The sequence below is a fragment of the Grammomys surdaster genome, unplaced genomic scaffold, assembly GCF_004785775.1.
Source record: "Grammomys surdaster isolate TR1022 unplaced genomic scaffold, NIH_TR_1.0 203, whole genome shotgun sequence".
Taxonomy (NCBI): Eukaryota; Metazoa; Chordata; class Mammalia; order Rodentia; family Muridae; genus Grammomys; species Grammomys surdaster.
In genome coordinates this window covers 2,627,285-2,633,614 of record NW_021604648.1, presented here as the reverse complement: position 1 = coordinate 2,633,614, position 6,330 = coordinate 2,627,285, and the positions used below count along the sequence as shown (strand labels likewise).

Here is a 6,330-nt window from a genome sequence, read left to right as displayed (position 1 = left end):
AGGGGGGACGAGGAGCAGGGGGGACGAGGAGCAGGGGGGACGAGGAGTGCACCAAGGCTGTGGAGAGTCTATCAGGAAGGGAAGAGCCCCTCACCTACTGAATCACAGCTACTGTGAAAGACCACTGTGGGAGAATGTCCTGCAAGGCATGCCCTTCAAAACATTTAACTAGTCACAACTACTTTAGATTAGAAGCTAAACTAATGAGAGCTAGGCCCAGGCAGCATAAAATTTGTTTTTTAAAATGCCCTTCATCTCCTGAACAGCATAAGATGCATAGTAGAAACTTGAATTGTCAAATGCATGAAATTTTACTCAACTGTTTTTAAGATTGGATTTTGTGTGCATAAGCAGTACTCACAAAGGTTCAAAGAGAGTGTCAGATCCCCTGGAGCTGGAGTTAACTGACACTTGGGAGCTGCCAGTTTGGGTGCTGGAAGCTTTGCTTGGGACTTTTGGAAAAGCAGCAAGCTCTCTTAATTAACTCCTGAGACATCTCTCTAGCCCGAGTTATTATTTTATATAGTTCTTTTGGGTTTATAACCCCGTTGGCAGATTATATCTCACTTGTTCTACATATCTATGCTTGGGAAACAGGACTGGTACTATTAATATCAATAAAGATAACTTGATACTTAAAAATAATTTATAAAATTTAAGTGATATAGCAGAGACCGACACCCATGCCTTCTGACCCTGAGCTCTCTTTGTTGTAGCACATTGCCCTGCATGAATGTGATGGTGAATTTACGCTTTATGATCAGAAAAAGTGAAATTTAGAATAAAAATTTCCTTAATAAAGCACAACAGAGGGCTCTAAAATCATGTTTTTGTCAAGTCTTACTTCCAGAACTGCAGCATCCATGGAAGACAAAGCCTGCAGGCGAGTAGGTGTGAGCTCTAGGATGCTCTGCACCCTGGGTTCTCTTCCTGCTTCTTAACTACAAGACAGGGACTGAACAGAGGTGGACTTCCAGCATTACAGTTCTCATGGGTTTGCAAAGCTTCCTCTAGAACACTGCCAGCCTTGCTGTGCATCATTCTGCAAGACTCAGGATTTGACTTTGGGGGTGTCCTAGGGAAGTTAACGAGTGTCAGGGTAATAGTGCACCGTATCAAGGGATGGAGAGGCAGGGAAGGCACAGAGGAGACATCAGCATGAATGAGGCATCATGGTGTGTGACAAGAACTGTCCTCCGTGGCTGTCATGTGACTCTGGAAAGTCATCCATGACCCTGCTTTCTGAGCTGTGAACCACAATCATTATTCTTGCCCTCAGCTCTCTCAGGACTGTTAGAAGCACAAATACATACAGAAAGGTTTTTAAGTAAATGGATTTTTAATAGTAAAAAGGTAGAAGCTACCAATGTGTACAGGTAAACAGATTGCAGGGTGGTTTTCTCTGAGTCTTCAGAAAGGTTTAGTTAAGGGGCTTCAGAGGAAGATAGTTAACATTTTATACCATTAGTGTTTAAGAGAGTGAGCTGGTACATAAAAACACAAGAACTATATGAATACCTATTTGTAAGGCAAACATGGACTTTAAAAAATCAAAATACCTATAAAAGGAATGAATAATTCTTAAAAACAGAGGCTACAACTATGACCTACTATTCATTATCCATTCATACTAACTGCTAAGTGAGGCATGCTGGGTGTGCCTTTATTTAAATCTCAATGGCACCACCATCAGCTAGGTCTTGTCACCTGCAGTTCTGTCCAGAGACCAAGGTCAGAGGCATTAGGATCAAACAGTCCATGCTTTTTCCACTTAACTGCACTATGTTGTCTTCTAGCAATGCTTCTCAACCTGTGGGCCATGACCCCTTTAGGGGTCAGCCAACCCTTTCACAGGGGCTGCCTAAGACCATCGAGGAACACAGATATTTATACTACAATTCATGACAGTCATGAAGTAGCGTTTTATGGTTGAGGATCCCCACAATATGAGAAACTGTACTAGTGTCACAGCATCAGGAAGGCTGCGAACCACTGTGTTAAACCAAGTTCCCACAGCCAAGTCTATTCCGTGTCTTAAGCCTACTCCAATGTCAGCTCCAAGGCTGACAGTCCTTATGTAGAGGGAAAAGTTATGGATACTGGGTATATAGAATCCTTTTTAGACATAAAATATTCTTTAGGCTTTCTTTACAAAGACATGGAGGCATGAAGCAGGTTGGAAAAGTGGACGGACTAGTTGCAGGAACTGGCTGGAATGCAATTTGGCCAGGTGGAACCAAGCTGAGAATCATGGTGATGGGGCAGGGCCGAAGTAACAGGGCAGGACCACATCCTTGGGAAAGATAAGCGTACAGAGAGTTTTCACCTGATCTTGACTCATGTAGGTTGGGTTCCTTTGGAATGTTCCACTATTTTTATGTTATACCACCCTAGCAACCCCCTCACCCCCTCCTCATTCTTTGGTTTGTGGCTTTTTCCCTTAAAAACCCCTTTCAAACTGGCTGTCGGGGTCAATTCAGCTCCTGCCTGGGCATACGAATTGACCGGCAGCTAGCTGTCACGCCCTAATAAACAACCTCGCAATTGCTCCGGTACACGGTGTCTCGAGCAGATTACTGTGTGGTCGCGACTTTCTGAGACTTGAGAGAGGGTCTCCCCTCTGCGGAGGTCTTCACTTAGACCAGTCAGGAACGAACTTCTGGCCACATCATAACCTATGTCTCTCTTAGAGCGTTTTATACTTTTTATTATTATTATTATTTTCTGTTCATATTTCATCACCTTGATTAGACAAGTAGTGAGAATGCCTGTGGGTGTTTGTCCCACGGAAAGAAGAGAGACATTTTGCATTCAGTGCCCTGTGCCAGGCAGGGGCCACACAGGCCAGCTGGATGCAGACCCGGTGCGGTGTGTGATGCTCGCAAGCCCTGTGGATTACGTGTGGCAGCAGAGGTGACTCTGAGCCACTGAGGGAATACACCTTGGTCCCACATCTGCCCTGTGCTTGGTGGTGAGGGCATGATGTATGGCTTGGGCTACATCTTAATCTGTGGGAAGGAACATCTGCACAGGGTGTGTGGGGGGGCACTGCTCTGAGAGGCAGGAATGTCGAAGTGGAGCACTGTGGTCAGAAATGTGTGTGCTGTGTCTGGGGTCCTTCAGATGGGAGGGCTGGGGAGATGCATATGCAAGACTACAGACAGCCCTCTCCAGCTCTGGCTGGGCAAATCATCACATGGCAGTCACCAGCCTCGGATCACAAGCACGTCCCTCCCTGACCGTAACTTAGCCCTTGAAGCAGCTCTGAATGTGCCCATTGACTTAGAGCGCTTTGTAGTAAGAGAACAGGAGAAAGGGATGCACGGATGGCATGCAGGTGACTTTAGCAGAGCATCTGGGGATAGGGCTCACCAAACCGGCATCACCTGGCAAAGAGCTGTCAAAACTCAGTGAGAACCACACCCATGCCACAGTGTGCATGAAGAGAAGGGTTCACTTCAGGACTGCTCAGGTGGGGGCTGACAATATTAGTTAAGAATTCTGTAATATACAAGAAAAAAATCACTTCATTAAGAGAGTCTTTATCACTGTCCTTTCTTTACAGAATCAAACAAAACAAGCTGTTGTATAACTTGGCTGCTTCCCCAAGGAATTCGATGAACCCACTGATCCTCTGCCAGCTTGCAATCCTGAACTCCAGCAGGACAGACAGCAGCAACTCCACAGGACCTGTCTGCCAGTGGTAACCACTGCACAAGTGTTTCCTTTCCTAAAAGATGTTAAGTCTCCCCTAGGAGCTGAGACATTAAGAGCCTCCCCAAGGAGGAGCTGAGTTTGTTTGGCCTTTGCCCTTAAGAGCACGAGCTGGGGATATGATAAGGGACCCCCAGTCTACAGAGGCTTAGGGAAATTCTCAGAGTTCCTGAGGCTGAACCAGCTTGCTCCAGCTTTGTTTAGGTGTGTGAAGCCTGGCCTCCTGCAGTGGTCTTGACTTGGAATTATTCAGGAGAATTCACTTTCCCAGTACTACGTCTTGAAAACAGTGGCTCAGTTTTCATTAGAGACCAGAAAGTGGCAGTTACTGCATGTTCCTGTTAACACACTGCCATGGCTGGCACAGATGGGCACCGTGCAAACAGTATGTTCAAGGCTTGATGGTCTTGCTATGCCAGTGCCAGGAGACCGAGAGTTTCCTTTATTGCTACAGGCCAGTGGCACTCAGTCATTTCATTTCTCTGTGCCTTAAAATGAGCTGCTAAAAAGACAGTGCTGTAAGTGGGGAAGGGCAGGAGGAGGGGCTTGAGGTGAGCATTTTCCGTAGACTGACTGTAGGCATCTCAGAAGGCCCTAATATCTACAGTTGCAATAATTTGCTGTGTTCTCTGTGTCTCTGTCTTCTCTGTCTCTGTGTCTCTGTGTCCCTGACACACACACACACACACACACACACACACACACACACACACAGAATGGTTCTACACAAGTAGAACCAGGGAGATAAACTGCACCGATCCTGCTGTAGGATAAGAAAAGCTGGTGGTTAAGACAGGATGACAGATGGGTAGGAGGAGGAAGGCACGAGTCACCAGCAAAGTCGGAGGCTATGCACACGCTGACCAGGATAATTCAGGACAGCGGCCTTTGAGGTCCGCACAGAGCTTAGCGGGCACAAGGACCCAAACATAAACACTACAGAAAGCAAATACAAACAGTCCTGTAACCATCAGAGACATCAAACCAGCACTCCCTCAATGAACAAAAGCCCCTGGGCTTTTGCTTATTTCTGTCAGACTGTTAAGACACTGACGAGCTCTATCCCGTATGAACTGCTCGCTCCACAGAGCAGAAGGAAAGGTCCTCATTGTATTGTGAGGCTGTTACAACTTCGTCATAGTGTCTGCTCATGTTACAACCAAAATCAGACATGGGAGATTCTTTTTTAAAGCAAGGTCTCATGTAGAAGAAACTGGCCTCACTGATTGGCTGGGGAAGACCTTAAAGTTCTGAATCTCTGCCTTTACTCTTCAGTGCTGAGATTATAGGCATATGCAATGACACTTGGTAATCACCATTTGAGAAAGCTAGTTACAGGCCAGGCAGAGTCACCTGGGATATATGAAACTCTTTAAAAGAAAAAAAGGGCCGGGCGGTGGTGGCGCACGCCTTTAATCCCAGCACTTGGGAGGCTGAGGCAGGCGGATTTCTGAGTTCGAGAGTTCGAGGCTAGCCTGGTCTACAGAGTGAGTTCCAGGACAGCCAGGGCTACTCAGAGAAACCCTGTCTTGAAAAACTAAAAAAAAAAAAAAAAAAAAAAGAAAGAAAGAAAAAAAAAGGACGGAAGGACTGTTTCACTTTACTCTCATTGAGGATGACCTTGGAATCCTGACCTGTGCCCACCTCATATCTCAAGAGCTGGGATTACAGGCATGTGCCATCACACCTGGCAAGAGATACCATCTTTATAATTAATAAGGCTCAATATCATTAAGCAACCAAATGACTCAAACAAAATTCCAAATCAAGATTCTAGGTTAAGCCTGGTGTTTTACAGAGCCACTCAAACAGGACTGCGTACAGATTTGGGATGGCTGAGTGCATCATCGGCCTCTTCTCTTTGGCTCAGGAACCGAAATGGGGCTCTGTCCCCCCACTTGCCCTCTCTCACTAGAGAACTTTTCTGTAGGTGATTTAGGGGCAGAATCTGTGTAATCTTGGCTCAGCATTCCGTGGGCCCTGCCAGGGAGTCAGCTGACAGCTCTCTGCAGCGTGCTAAGGGTCCTCTGTAGGAGAGTAGGCTAGTGTTCAGAGTAAGTTTAATTTTGAGTGATGTCTTTGCAAACCCTTTTTATTACAGATCTAAAGCCACTTTTTCCAAGAGGCTTTATCAGTAATAAAAGTGACATTTTGATTACGCTAGTCTGTCTCCTATATCCTCTCTCTCAAATGGTTCCAAATGTCAAGGGAGAGGAGGGATGCCGTTTATTGCACATCCTCAAGGCACATCTAGACACACAGCAATTACATCTTATAATAATTAAGGAGGCATGAGCCTCTGGAGAGAAGTTAAACTCTGAGACAGAACAGGAAGTGTGGAAACAGACTGTGGGTACTTGGGAGAGGTGGTGCTGTCTGTCAGAGGGAAAGAGCTCCCACAGTAAGTGATACAGGTTCACTTGGTGCTTAGAATGGGTCGACTCTTGGGATGCCTCAGGCAGGGCTGTGGCTGCCTCTTGCCTGCTATCTTAAGTGGCTTAAAGCTTGGCTTAGGTTACCTCCTGAATTACATGCCTTGAGGGCAAGGATGGTACACTGTATGACCCTCCAGAGAGCCTGGCTCAGGGTTACAGGGACACACAACACCTGTAGTCA

General features: G+C 46.1%; 1 protein-coding gene across 2 annotated transcripts in view; it reads right to left on the bottom strand.

Moving 5' to 3' along the window:
* The window catches only part of Uvrag (UV radiation resistance associated), a 239,871-nt gene that overhangs the window by 14,404 nt on the left and 219,137 nt on the right, over window positions 1–6,330 (bottom strand). The window lies entirely within an intron of this gene.